General features: G+C 38.9%; 1 protein-coding gene across 8 annotated transcripts in view; it reads right to left on the bottom strand.

The window, feature by feature from the left end:
- The window catches only part of THRB (thyroid hormone receptor beta), a 172680-nt gene that overhangs the window by 96778 nt on the left and 60372 nt on the right, over positions 1–15530 (bottom strand). Inside the window, exon 1 of one of the 8 annotated variants that reach the window (XM_051610039.1) lies at positions 14874–14893. The exons of the other annotated variants lie outside the window; for them this stretch is intronic. The gene's annotated coding sequence lies outside the window, so the exon portion shown is untranslated. Of the gene's footprint in view, positions 1–14873; positions 14894–15530 lie in introns of those variants that run through there. 8 annotated transcript variants of the gene reach the window in all.

Raw genomic sequence — 15530 nt, forward strand, 5'->3', positions numbered from 1 at the left:
CATACTGCACCCAAGTCCTCATGCACTCTATGCATGCTCTTGAGATTTACTGCAAGGAATTCAGGCGCCTAAGGCTCAGTCACCTGCCCCCCTGACAACACCACACTGACCAGGTAGAGACTAAGGCAAACAGCTCAGGTAGATTAATTACTACCATTAACGTCTGGACCACAAATCAGTTGTCTTCAGCAGAGGAAATGTTGAGTCATTATACATTGGCTAAGAGAGGCAATAAAACCTCAGACTTTTCTGAGCTTAGAAATGGTAAGCAGAATGTTTGTATGAGTGTTTTGTTTATTTTACATGTTGACTCATTAGTAAGTATAGAGTTTAACAAGAATTCTGCAAGAAAAAATGTTACAAAGTTTTCTATCTCGGTTCTTCCAACTTCACAAAAAAACAAGAACATATACACAAACTGGTATATTATTTGACTTACACATATTTTACATATAAAAGTCTAAATCCTCCTGTGCATGCAAACACACATAAAAACTATGACAAATAACTGCTTGTCTAAATACACTACTTTCTGTTGCCAGGTGGAAAGGACGTGACCATCAGATAGATTTACCCTTTGCCAGTGTTTGCTTTAACCTGGAACCTGTTCTCAGAACTCTCACCCACAGACATCCAAAGACTCTACAAACCCTACCGCTCCCAGTGCAAGAACCTGATCCACTTGAGCTCTCTTCCTCCAGATCAGATCTGCAACTCATTGCTATACAGACACTACTGACTCATTTCAGCTTCTCCTCTACTCATATTAATGCCAGGTTCAAGTGAGACCATAACATACACTGCCCTCGGAACATGTACTTGAACTTTTCAGGTCTGTGGTAAACAAGTAGCAGGAGTTAAATCTCACCTTTTGTTGAGCAATTCCACTGATTTAGGTGCAACTCTTTTTAACTTACACAGGGCAATAAAGGAAAATGCAGTATCACTGAATGGGTATTTCACTTTTATTTTTCACCCAAGTGGAGATATCCCAGTTCTTTTTCCTATGTGGTAGGTGTTAGTTTATTGTACATCATCTATTGATTTAGAATGGATTGTCACACAACTCTCTTATAAGCATGGTCATCAATATCTTGGTTTTCTTGCTTTCATCCTTATTACTCTCATCTATGAAAGATTTGTAGTACACAATAGAAGACCTCTATACTGTTGCAATTCCAAAACACATTAAAAGTAACACAAATCCCAACACTGTAAACCACACTTCCTTCCTCTTGGTCACAGAACAGTAATTACAGCTGAATCTAACCACAATGCACAAATTGTTCTCACAGTGTTTTGCATGTGCATCAAGCCTTTTATCTACAGATCCTAATGCTCTTTAGAAGTCTGATTTTCGATCTGTAGACTCCCCACAATACACAGCTAAGAGAATTAGATTCTATAATTAGCTTACTATCATTGCATCAGGACTCATAAAAGTGCTTTACTTGGAACAATATTCCCAGTTTTAAGAGGATTCATAGATTTGCTCTTTCAGACAATGCACTGAACAACCCCCTCACTCTCACCAGGGAGGCTTCAAGGGGAATTTGCGCTCCTAAACTCACAACAATCAAAATAGTCTGAAAAGAAAGTGAAGAGGCTGGTAATTCACCTAAGCTACCCTGAGCTCCAGCTGGGTATCCCGAGCAGGCAGAAGAGAGGCAACAGGAGCAATGTATGTGCTCCCTGTGCAAGGACATTTAGGATAAGTCTGCTCAGGGTCAGACTTCCTCTCAGGGCTCATGTGCAATGACAGACCATTCTGGAGGAGAACAGAGCCTGCCACAATCCCATTTATTAGTGCACATCCAGGTGGCCCCTTAGGAGTGTTGGACTTTTCCAAATAGACCATTTAAAGGATTGAGGGATTGGATTATAATTTAACATATGATGCAGGACACACCCCTTAAATAAATCAACTCATATATAGATCCTGAACATACAGATAAAATACATATACAGATAAAATATAAATATTAAAAATAGATATTGAGATAGTATCTAAATACTCATCTACAGATTCTGACTAATTTATCTTCAACTTCAGTACACTTTACAGGCTGGATTCCTTGAAGGAAAACTGCAAATCAATGGAGAATCCAGGACTTCCTGTGGCAGTGCTCAGCATTATTGAAATTTTTCGTCACAGCTGCTAGTTCTTCTCAGAGTTCAAGGCAACCCACAGAGTGCCTCAGGCACTTGAGGAATAGAGACGAAAATACAGCATACCCTTTGGGTCTTAGAAGAACTTTTGCTAACCAGCAAATGTAATAAACTGCCTCCTTGTAAAGCCTCTTTCTGGAATTCAGTGACAGTAATGGTCTGGGTTTATAGCATTTGAGCTTGAATTTTTTTCAGCTGTTCATGGGCTTTACAAAACACTTAAGACCTTTTTCAGGAGGTCACGGGACCCCAAACGAATATGGTAGTTATAGGGTCAATCCTATGGAGCACTGATCTGAAATAAGGACTGAAACTTTGAAAATTTGTAAGAAAACATGTAAATAAAAAAGCCTCAAACCTCACAATGCTAATGATGAAACTCACTGCAGTAAAACATCCAGTCAACTTCTCTAAGATTTCCAGAATACCTGAGACACTACTGACTCTTATCAGCTTAGGTCTTAGCTAGCAATAGTCTGATGTAAGGGAAATGGGTAGGATGAAAAAGCTTTCTTGATATCAGGAATAGACTGGAACACCACCTTTTGTAGTTTAACCCTACTGATTATTCTGGTTTACTACCTGTATTTTTAATGTGTTTAATTAAATTTCCTCCTTAATTTTATACCCTTTGTCATGGACTGCTGTATGTTAACATAAAAGGTGCAGTCCTGAATCCACAGACTCAGCAGCTGCATTGGTTAATGACTCCAAGTTTTGCTCCTGACTGGCTGGTAGCACTGTGAGCAAGAAGAAAATCAGCTTTGCAGATTGCAACTGAAGGACAGCTAGTGATACAAGAAAATATATGAACATCTGGATCAAGAACATCTTGAACAGGAATTCAGAAATGGCTCACACAATGGAGCCATTACATTACAGAATTTCTGTACATGACACACGTTACAGAAACACTTATGTTTTGTTTTACTGACATGGTATATTACCAGCCTTGTTCTCTGTAACACATACTTTAAAATTATCTGTTGAGATTTATCAGCATAACTAGATTTATTACACACATGTAGACACCTGTTTTATAAAGCAGACTGACTGTGCCAGAAAGACCATGCTGGAATCCTCTGGCTCTCATCCAAGAGGAAATACATTGCAAGCTTTGCTGAACTGCCCTAAGAAATCTCCAAATTTATAATGAGGAGATCATCATCTGAAGTAAAAGACATTCTATCACTGGCTAATCTCCATGTCAAAAGGACTAAGGAAAAAAAATACTACATTTTGATAATTTGGCCATTATTACAAGAGATGAAGACCAAGACTAACACTTCTTTTCTTGTGAGAAGTGGCTGATATCTGTGCTGTGAATCTGGTCCCTTTTACGTAAACATTAAGTCTTATTATAACAGAGAAGGAAGTCAAAGTCAAAGGGATGAAACTGGAAAAAACCCCAAATTCTCAGATTAATTTAAATTTCACAAGGCTTACCCACTCCACTGCCTGTTTTCCAGGTACTACCCCAACAGTAGGGGCTATCTCCCACAGGAGACCCCTTTCTAGAGCCACTGCTGGAGGCCAAGTGGAACACCCTTTATGAGATCTCAAGTATCACTAGGCATCAGAGGGTTGGCAGCTGAATCAAGATGTTAGTTACATTCCTCAACATGAGACTGCAATCAAAAGCATGCTTCAGGATTCTGATTTGGTGTTGAAAAGCTTTCTCCTTTAGGAGTGTTGTGAGAGTAGCTAATGATAGTAATCTCTGGGGGATTTCAAGCACACCACTCCACTGCATGAAAGGACACTTCCAAAAAGTTTTTGTGACTCTGCTTACCAAGATACCTGCCTTGATCAATGCATGTTTTGGCACTGTTTTAAATGGGTACGTCTCTTCAAATACAATGGTTTAATAAATAAATCAAGACAAAAAGTTCAAAAACTGCATTCAGTTTGCTTTTACTTGTTGCTCAGAAATTTTGTGACAGGTTAAGTCTTGATTCAGGCCATATCTATTGTGTTCAGAAGATAATCTGCCAGACAGATTTCAAGGTCATCTTCAGCTTTGATGGTCAGTTACTGCAGCTCTACAGCCCAGCTCCTTATGAAATGTTCAGTGATTAAGATGGGTGTATAAATGCAGATGACTTCATAATGTTGTCTCCCGGCCAAACTAGTTGGTACAACCCCTCTTCACATTTTTAACTTTTTAAAAACATTTCACCAGTATGGTTGCATCACGTGTTCAAAGTGAGAATTATTCAGCTACAGGTATAAGAGAAATATGGCCTTATTACGGTGTGGTGTAATGGCCAGTATCACATGAATTCCAAATTCTTCTGGTAACTGGAAACAATGATGCAGAAATTGTGTCAACAACATTTTTATATTGAAGACTAAGCAAATGGATTTCTCTGTGGAAGCTCATGAGCACGGAAATATATTTCCATTCCTACTAAGGATGAAGATGTTTTGCTGATTTAGTGCTATGCAGAACAATGCACCAATTCAGTCTCAGGGCAAGACTGACTGCCAAAGCTCTTGAGAACAAACACTTCAGTAGACAAGGATTTTGATGTCTCTGTGTATAGGAGGAATGACCCCAAACAAAAAAGAAGGTAGGAAGGAAGCAAAGCCACCCTCAAGGTAAAATTATCGTGCAATATTGACAAAAAACAAGAAAAGTCCAAAAGCATTGCTAAAACTACATGTGTAAGAAGCTCTTCTAAACATACACTAAAAAAGTCTGACTGATAGTGCTTTTTGTTTGTTTTTTACTTCCACCACATCAAAAAAAAAAATCTCCCTTTCCTCAGCACTTGTGAAGATCTTAAGGAGTACATTTTGACACAAACAAACTGACCATTTTAGAGAATAAGATGATTATTACATATTGACCTCTGAACGGTCCACAGAGAGCACTGACATACCTCTACTAATGCTTCAATATTAGACAAATAATTTCAGATTTCCTTTTTTTTTTTTTGCAGAGCCCACAGACAAAGTCATTAACACACTGATCTAGATAAAGATTTCAAAGTTCAGTAAAAAGCTTTACTTAGATTTTACACGCTTGCTTTTAGGAATAATTTATCTTATTCTCCTGCTTACTCTTCCCTAGTAAAGCCGTGCATTAAAATTTCATGCCCTTTCCTACATTTTAATGAAAAGAAAATACATTAAGCATGCTTTGATGGTAAAAGATAAAACCTAAGCAGATTACCTTGCATTTCAAAAATATATATACAATACATAGACTGCTTTGGAGAGCTACAATAAGGTAATAAAAGAGCAGCATTATTAGTAAATTTAGCAATGAATAATCACAGGTCTGAGAATTATCATTACTGGTAGTGCTTGAGCTAACAAGTAGGATAATAAACCATCACATTTTTGAATGGCACTGTCAAACAATTTTAAGAGAATATTTTTATGTGGCTATTCCTTTTAAGAATTTCATGGAAACTGGAAACATAAGGGTATTATTTTCAAGATGTCTGCTTTGTAATATGCAGTTACGGTGTTAGTGGTCCTGCTGAAAAGAGTTTAAAATGTGGTATTTGCTATAAAACTACAAATGCAAATCTATGAACTTCTCAAACCACAAGAAGAAATAAGACAATTGAAATTTGATACTTAGCAACTCCAAGAAGATCTTTTGCTATCTCTACAATTACAGCTTACATGTATCATTATAGTCACAATGTAGCTATTACTAATTTTGCACTTTTATCAATGGAGGACAACGTCAGGAGTACTCCCCACTTCCAACCAGATTTTTTAGCATCCATAATGCTTAACGCTAACGTATGTTCCTCAGGGCTTCCTCAAACATAGCACAGTAAAAATAAATAAATACTTATTAAACTAGGTATCTAAGTTCTGATCACAAAACCAAAGGTTTGATGTACTTTCATAAAATTATTTACTCTGAAAAACAGCCAAATCAAGACATTCACTGAGAACAGGATCCTGCAGTTCAATTTTTTTTCCCCTTTCATTCAAAAAAATAATATTTTGCATTAAATAACAAGATAACACTGCATTAATCTGCATTACACAGTTAATTTGCTAAGGCCTGTTCAGCTATTTGTAGTGCACTGGATCTGCTTCTTCTTGGCCATCCAACAAGCGTGCACAATCCTGACAAAATGGAATGGCAAAGCCACTCTCCAAGACACTGGCAAAACCAGCAAGAACTGCCACATTTCCAGCAACATCTGTGCAACTTCATCTAGTTGTAGCAAGGTCAAATATACTCACAGTCCAAAACTAGATGTAAGTTTGCAATTTAAACAGACCTGTTCTAGATGTGTAGAAAAGGTAATCAGTAAACACTGAGCCTTTAACAGTTGAGGGCAAACAAAGTCATGTTCCAATTTAATCTCATTTGTCAATAAGTCTCAAAAAATTGATCTCCATTTCAGTAAACCCCATTTGATTACCTTCATTGATGACAGTGAAAGCATTTTTGCCAGCTGCAACTGAAATTGCTAAAATCTGCATACCTTTCCAGATCACCAAAACCTTCAATAAAAAATTCAATGTTTATATGCAATTACTTGGCAAGTATCTCAAGAGTAATAGTAGTCTCTCTTGCAACAGGATGCAGAAAATGTAGATCTGTAAAACACTATACAAAAACATACATGTATGATTATTGCATGTATGATACATAACAAGGCGGCTTTCAGATCACTGTAAATTTTTATTAAAATAATATAATTGCTTGTAGAAGTGCAGACAGATAGCGTAACATTATGTTACCTTACTGATGTATAATTTGAATGTTGCACAACCAAAAGAAACCAGTCATAACGCCCCACACAATACAGAAGAATCAAATGCTTTATTCTTCCTGTCAGACAATTAACTGCTGCTTTTTTAGCACTCATATTTGAGTGTCTAAATATTGAACTAACTTGCAATAAAATTACCCAGAATTCAAATTTACACTAGGTCTGAAGATGCATAGCTAACATAGATAACTTAACCTTCACCTGTAGTAATTAAGCAATTAATTGGGGAAAAAAAAAGAAAAACCACATGCCCAAGCACTGGACAGAGTCTCTTGCAATGCTTGCACTGGCTTTATTTTCAGGCATGTTCACCCTCCAAGAAGAAGTACAGTTTCAAATGAAAACATCAGGAAACCTCTGAGCTCCAAGGATCAAATCTGGCACTGAAGAACTAAAGCAAGAAAAGAACTATTTTAGTTTCAGATGTGTTTTTCAGGAACCAAGCTGGCTCTGTGTTTTTGTTACAAGTTGTTGACACCCTCTATGGGAAACACTGTTATTTTAGACTTCTGCTGCGGCAAACAGCTTTGGCAATTCCCTCTGAAGCACTGGCCTAATGTTGGGCTGGCCTCTACATTTTCCCAAAGGGAAGCTGGAATACTGTGTACCACCATCATCACTAACTCATCAGCATAATCATAATCTCTCCAGTGACGGCAGAGGTTGCCTCCTCTCCATGCAGCCACCAGACCTGCCTGCAAACTTTGTTGGATACTGCAAGAGAAGGAAGACTCTGGTGGTACCAACTCCCTACCCTGCCTGGCCAGGAATGAACACTCCAGCAGCTCTGCGTCCCAAGGCAAAGGGAAGATGACACAGGGATGCTCCCATCTGGAGGAAGGTCTGGAGCACAACACACCATGGTTTCAGCCTGACCAACCATTTATGCAGGAGACAAGTCCTAGCCATAAGCTAGTAGAAGACACTACCTAAGCTTAAAACACTCCGGTCACAGCTCCACCACCAAGCACCTTGTCACGACAGATAACCAACTTGTAATGTGGAGAACTCACAGCAGTTATTTTATGCAAACAAGCATAATTTTATAAAGAAATGTATGAAATGAATAAAATAAATACAATCACAGGAAAACGTTAAAATTAAGTTGAATCCAAACTAAAGAAATTATGGGCTTTCTTCATTTCCTTAAACAAAATTTTGTGAACATAAAGGACCGCCACTATCAAGAGAGAACACCTCTTACACGGCCATGAAACAAAATGCTCTTGGCAGTATTTACGCAGTTCTAATCAGCAGACAAAGTTAAAAACCAAACCAAAACAGAAAACAACAACAAACAAACCAAAAACCAAAAGAGAACCCACTAAAAAAAAACCCAAAATCAAATAAAAAAACAAACTCAGGAAAAAAAGGAAGCAGTTCCATCTCAAGGAGTCATGATGAAAGCTTTTAACTCAACTATGACCCGTTCTGATTATTTCCAGCACTAACATTCTGAATTTAGCAGCACTAACCTTCGTGTACAGTTCCCTTCTGCAATGCTGTTTTCTAGCAAAGAAGCAATCTGCAAATTGGAAGTATAACACATATGCAAAACAGACTAGAAACAAAGGACCATTGTCACAATGAGGAGCCTGCCACCAATAACCTTGTTAATACAATCAGGAATGATCTGACTCATGAAGCATATGAAGCAATTTTTCAGACTACAATCACTTGTACACAAGGCACACCTGGCTATTTCACCCAGCAAATAAGTGCTTAGTAATGCTACATGGTTCTATAAAGATAAACCCTTGAGACAATACAGTCAGAGCTGAAATGTTAAGAGGAAATTAATTCTTCTGTCATTAAGTGTTTAACTTTTCCTTCTTTGGAAAAGGGGGAGGCATATCCACCCCTCCCTAGCTATTTTGCTTTTCACATTAGGATAAAACACTTCCAATAATTCAGGATACAACCAATGCAACCTTACACAGCCCTAAATATTCAATACTCAACTAGCACTGACCTGCGCCCCAAGGAACCCAGGCTGGGTGGCCGGAAAACACACAAGGGTCACCTGGGCACGCAGGTTCTTAGCAGCAGTTTTGATGGTTCTACAGGCTTTACAAGGAAAAAGTGTCACTGACAAGCCACTAAGGATTAATACTAGAAAACAAACATCTAATTACAGAAAATAGTCACAGAAGGGGGAAAAAAAAGTGCAAGGGAGTCAAACTGCATCCTTCATGAACAAGAAACCAACTCAATTTAACTGCAGAACTTAACAACACCCTCACTAACAAACCTCCACCAGGCAGGCAGGAGTCCAGAGGGTGATAAAACGATTATTTAACAAAAAAATAATCTGAAACTTAAGAGGATAGCCAAGTCTTTCTTAATAAGGTAACTGAAGTTTCTTTACGAACATATTCCCAAACTGAACACACACTTTAACTTGAAATAGGGGGACTGCTTTGTAAAAGCATTATGTAGATGTGAAGCTGCTTTTATGTAACTCAATTTATCAGAGAAACATGTTGTATCATGCTTTTAAAATTTTATAGAGATAAAAGTATATTAATTGAAATATTTGCATATTTTGTAGTACAAAGAAATAATATATCCTAACAGACTATTTGTTGTCACATTAGCTTAAAACAAATAAGGAAGTATGGGTTTGGTTTACTGCTGTGTGTCTGGGGCTGTAGACAGTAAAATTCCACTGACTATAGTTTAAATAAAGGTCTAGTATTGGGAAAATTCCTATAAATTTCATCATTCTGAACAGTAAGTTGTACAATTTAAGGTGTTCAACTTTATTAAAATAACTGATTAATTTACCTTTATTCATTTATACTGTTTAAAGGACTGACTTCTAAACTGTGCAGATTCATTCTCACAGCTGCAGTTTAAAGAAGTGTTGACATGTTGAGTGTTGCACACCGTATCCTTCATAAATAACCAAGCCACTGCATCTGCTTCCACTGCAAGACTCGGCAGCACCTCTGCCTCAGTCACCCAGCCCGGTCACCCAGCCTCCTGCCCTGCTCCTGCCACCAGCCACAGCTCCTGCTGCTTTTCAGGTCGATTTTTGACACCACCATTGCCACTGAGACACTCCCCAGAATCTGACAGTTCTAATTGGTATCTCCCAACTTCCATCTTGATAAACTGCTGAGCAGTTTGCAGATCCTCCCATGGCAATGTCAGCCTTGGTCAGCTAGAAAAGTTTTCTCCCCTCCCTTGTGCCTCACTGCAGCAGGCAAGGAGGGGAGAGACAGGAGGAGGACGGGGAATACTAACTTCAGCATGCACATATACACGTTTACACATACATGCATACATGTGTATATAGATATGTATTTACGTGTATACAGTATACCTAAAATCAGGTTTACAAACATGGAATGTGTATATAATTAGAAATAAAAGATGGAGTCCTGACTCCACAGGCTCATCAGCTGCATTGGTTAATGACTCCAAGTTTTGCTCCTGTTCACGAGACAATTTTTGAGCAAAGCAGCATATACTGAAGCTCACTGGCAAACGAAATCCAACAGCTGTGGTTTGATTCAGTTAATCTTGGTCACATCCAAAAAATGTCTCATGAAAATTCTCCTGGTAAAACCCGTTGCCCACGAAGGGCATCAGGGATGTGTGCTCACACCACTGCAGGATTTAGTGCCAGCGAGCAAATAAAATGGTTCATAAAAAAGCATCGTATACTTTGACTGCATTGGGTAGTAGGATCACTTTTAGAGTACTAAAGAGATTTAATAAATCAATTTTAAAATAGTTTCAGCTTTTTTAGAGATGGCAAGTAGATTAACACTGTTTATTTCAAGTAGCGTAGCTAAGGCCATACAGCTCCATGTGTAGATATCCCTCAGAGTAAGATTGTCCTGTTCCAGTTAAAACCCATTTACTGTAAACAGAGAGCAAATTAAAGGAAGACATTCTCAATGCAGTATGGCACTGTCAGCATATTCCTCCACAATTCCATGGGTGTTTTGGAATGACACAGACCAACCACAGATGTAAAAAAGAAAGAACAATTCCCAACTATGTATTCGTATCTATTTTTCATTCTCTCCCAATAAAAAAAGTATTTTTTCCACAAATGCTGTGTAATTGTAGCATCTTCGATTTCATCTTACAAATAACAGGGATGTTTCTGTGTAGTGATAATCCTTCTGGAACTATTAGTTGGTGATTGTTCCATTTATTCCATTGTTCCAACTTGAAAATTTTAAAGGGTTGTAGAAGTTTTAGACTAATGTTTTTTTATCTCTCACTAATAAGAAAAAATTCTACAGTAGAGGCATAGCCCCCAGATAAGACTGCTGAAAAAGTCTTAAATACCAAAAAGCAGCAAAAAGCCACAAATCTAAATTTTTTTTTAAAATTACATAATCAAGTTATGATGAGATTTCCTAACCCCAGTCATTAGCTGTGTTAACATTTGCAGCATATTACAGGTATTAAGCAGAACAAATTTTGATTTGAGTGTAAAAGTTTGGGACTTTCCTCATATGACCTTCCTGGCGTTCTGCCACGGCTCAGCTCCTGTTGACATTTAATCTGAACATAATCCCTGAAATCTCTGTGCCATTGCTGGGTTGTATGGGAATGATTCCCCAAAAAGATACACAGAACTGTGCTGTAAATTTTATTTTCAGCTCATGGCTGTTCCCCTACCTTTCCAGCTGTTGCAAATTAATAAATCATCTACACCTTTTACTTGTTACAGAACCATATGGTACCTAAAAAAAACCCCAAGTCCAACACTTGGTATTTCAGTTGTTTTCCTACTGATGGCAACAATATTTTTAAGGAAGCAAACTCCAGAAAACAAATGACATTCAGCAGCTGATGAAACTGCTGGATAATGAAATACAGTGGCTCAAACAACCCCATTGATTCTAAACAGGAGCAAGACCACACTGCAGCAGAGGGACAGGGGCTCCAGCTGAGGGTACTTGCACTTGTCTGTGCTCTTGTGAATGAGCAATTGCCTTTATAAAACCGGCATATGCTTAAAGAGGTTTTCAAATTCAAAGATGCCTCTGATCTCTGAGGCAAACTGCCTTTTTGTCATGAACACAGTGAAAAATCCCAGTGTCCGAGAATTCCACATCTGTGATTTCTGGCACTTTTGCAAGGGTAGGGACTGAGTAACTGATGTCAGAGCAACACTAATGAAGCTGAGGCAACACAGCAATTTGTTCCACAGGGAAATGTAGAAAAGCCAAAAAAAATCACTGCAACCAGATTAATGTGGATCTCTCATTGTTTTCTGTGTGCTCAGGATTTCACAAGTATTTTTCCCCCACATTCAGGAAGGAGCTAGGTAGGCAAAACAGGACTGACTTTAATCTTGCTACTGCAGGTCCTAAAAGCAGTAAATCATACAGCAGTATGAGCTCCAGTCTGGGATGGAGCAACCTACCCACTGACCTGCATACTTAGTTCAGCAACCATTTGTGTCACTGTAGTTCATGCAAATTAGCACTGGTCTACCTGAACTTGCTGTGGTCCAATTTCTGCCTGAAGCAGAGATTGCCTCTTAATGAGACTTATTTCCTGAGTGATCCCAACACTTTCCCCTTCCTACGTAAAGTAAGCAAATATCATGAACAAGAAAGATTAATTATTCCCTGCAAAAGATTAACTCAATTTAAGAAAGTGTAAAAGGATGAGAGAGAAAATAATTTAAAATTTTTTAAACTCTTCATTTGCTGCAGAAAGCTTGTCTTGTTCAGCAGACTGTTCTCCCTGTGCATTAACGCCTTCCCACAAAGACATTTCCTACACAGAGCTGACCAAGCTACTAAGGACCATAATTCTGTGGGAAAAGAAAAAAGTGCTCTGAAGCATTCGTAAAGGCTTATTACCTCTAAGTTACGTCTAATGCCAATCTTTTCACACATATAAACATGTATCCTATTTCAAAGGTATTCCTTTGGGTTGGGGCGCAGAGGACACTTCAGTTTTTCTCCTTCTAATCTTTAAGGAAGCTTAACTCCAAGGAAAAATAGAAGCTGCTCCTCCAGTCCTCTGTTTTCTACAACAGAGTGGCTTGATCTAGCCAACAGCCACTTAAGTCAATGGGGAGTTGTTAGTGTTTGGTTTAGGCCATGTAAGAGTAAGAAATGGAGAAACATGTTTTATCTGGCCTTCAGCCAGGTACAATGCCACCACTAATGAGTGGCTGCTATAATGAGACCTTTTGAAAGAGTCACATGTGAGATATGAATCAATGAACACAATGCAAACTCCATCCCCATCTCAGAGGGGAAAAATCATTGCAGCTTTATCATACATATTTTTAGGTGTTCTGGTGCCAGCCTGCTGCCAAAGGAATTCTCTGATAGGGAAGGGCAAGGTCTGTTTGCAATGCAATCTTCCCCTGGAAGATGCATTTCATGGCTCCCAGCCAAAGCCTCCAAAATGTCTCTGAGGCAGCAGTTGGTCTTGGAGCTGCCCCATCATGCCCTTCTACTAGACCAGGATTTGCCTATTTTGCAGCTGGCACCACCACCACAGGCTACAAAAACTTGTAGTCAGCACAATCTCTTCCAGATTGACTTTTCAGTCTCCTCAGCTAATAAATACTAAGATCAGTGTAAAGACTGGCAACAACTGTAAACAGTTTACATAGGAGGCTCTGCACCTCTCTCTGCCTTTCTTTTTTGTAACTATTTCTTGCACAATCCTTACTGTCATGGCCCTCACTAGGCTCAAAAAGAAAAAACTGCCCACCAAACCATCTTGTAGAAACATCATTTCACCTAGCACAGACACACCAAAATCCTTCTGGGTCAGTGTTTCGAATCCCCATGATAACAGCACCGTACAGAAAGCATCATCATGCAGAAAAGCTACATCAATTAGTCCATTGACTCAGCGGTGGTCTCCTCCTTTGCTGCTCCAGAGGCACCAAGAACTGGCTCAGCAGCTTAAATTTTGATGCTAATACATATCCACTGTGCAGCCAATCCTGTCATTCTCAAGACAAGAAACCAAGTCTGAGCAGCCTACAGCTACACGTGCTGGACATCCTACTAGTACACCATGAGCTACCTAAATACGAAAATACTTTCAGTGGTGAGTGAGGAACACAACTTTTAATAATATCTCCATTTGCAACTAAAAACTCAGGCAACAGAAAACAAAATCAGAAAGAGAGCAACCAAAGATTATAAAGGTTATAAATCAGGGATAATAAATATTGCATATATAGGTGTATCTTTTACAAACAATTTTTGGAACAACACATCCAACCAAAGCATCAGCAGTGCTTAGGAATTCAATTATCTATTCCAGCAGAGAACCACAGAGGGCTTTACAAAGTACAAGTCTCACAGACTCAAGTAAACACTACCTATTTTCATGTAAAGTGTTACAAACAAAGCCTGAGGAGTGAACTATAGGTGTGAAGGTTGAAGAAAATCCATGTGTGCAAGCAAATGTATGATTTGTGTGTGCAATTACCACAGCTCAGTGTGATAAATATATACATACCAGAACAGTAATTATTTATTAGCTTGCTGTTGTGGGCCTGTGACACTGGCTTTATCAGATACTGTTGTACCTCTGCTTGCAAATGAGCTGCTCAACAGAAGACCACTCTATGGAAACCTCACTTCAGCTCACAGGGTTTGGTTTTGTTGCGTTGCTAGCTTATATAAAACTTGAGTCGTGCCCCCAATCTGACTTCTTCTCAAACATAAAAGATCCTAGTGCTACAGAAGTCGTGCTGTAAGCCTGAGCAGATGGCCCACGGGAAGAAGGAGGAGGTGGCTTGATATTGTTGCAGATAACAGCACTAGTGAGGCAGTTATGAAGCAAGAGCTTGTATTTTAGCATCCTCCTCAAACACTAAACCCAAAAGAGACTGGTCTAGTGTATAAAATGCACCAGGATCCAGAGGCTCAGGGGGAAATGGCACAGCCAGCTCAAATTTCCATCTCTACACTCTTTTTCCCTGCAAAACACAATTACCTTTTCAGTAATGCCTGCTGAGAACAGTCCCTCTCCCACGCCATGCTGCCACAGGTGTCATCTGGGAGTGTGCTAGTTGGCAGGGCCAGAACCATGTCTTGGAATGTGCTAGAAATTAAACAATATGGACAGGCATAAGATGCAAGTCCTGGCCCTGATTAATTTACCAATGCAGACACAGCAATGGTGAAGCAAAGTGGAAGTGGAGTTTTTCAAGCCCATTACTGCAGTTAAAATACAAATATCCAAACCAACAGGGCGATAGAGCAGGACTAAAGACTGAGACTCCAAGGTTTAGTCCCATAGCCACAACACAATCATGTTCGCACTGCAAGAAGGCAGGAAGCACAAACAACTTCTAAACACAAAGTCAAATATTTCTCTGGAAATAATGAGGCCAGAAGATGAGTGCTACAATAGATATCAGGGCGCTGGCAAAGGCAAAGTGTGAAATGGATGCTTTCCAGCATTCAGTTTAGGAAGACAAACATTGTTTCACAAATTCACTGTAGCCCTGCGTACTTTCCAAGCTCCTTAACTCATGCCAAAGGGCTTGGACTTTCTGAACATCTTGTTCTGTTTCCTCCACCACTGGTCTAAGTCCTCAGTGCTAAATGACTTTATTTCAGAGTCTCATTTTCTATCATTTTATTCTAA

Source organism: Apus apus, chromosome 2, assembly GCF_020740795.1.
Source record: "Apus apus isolate bApuApu2 chromosome 2, bApuApu2.pri.cur, whole genome shotgun sequence".
In the NCBI taxonomy this organism is placed as follows: Eukaryota; Metazoa; Chordata; class Aves; order Apodiformes; family Apodidae; genus Apus; species Apus apus.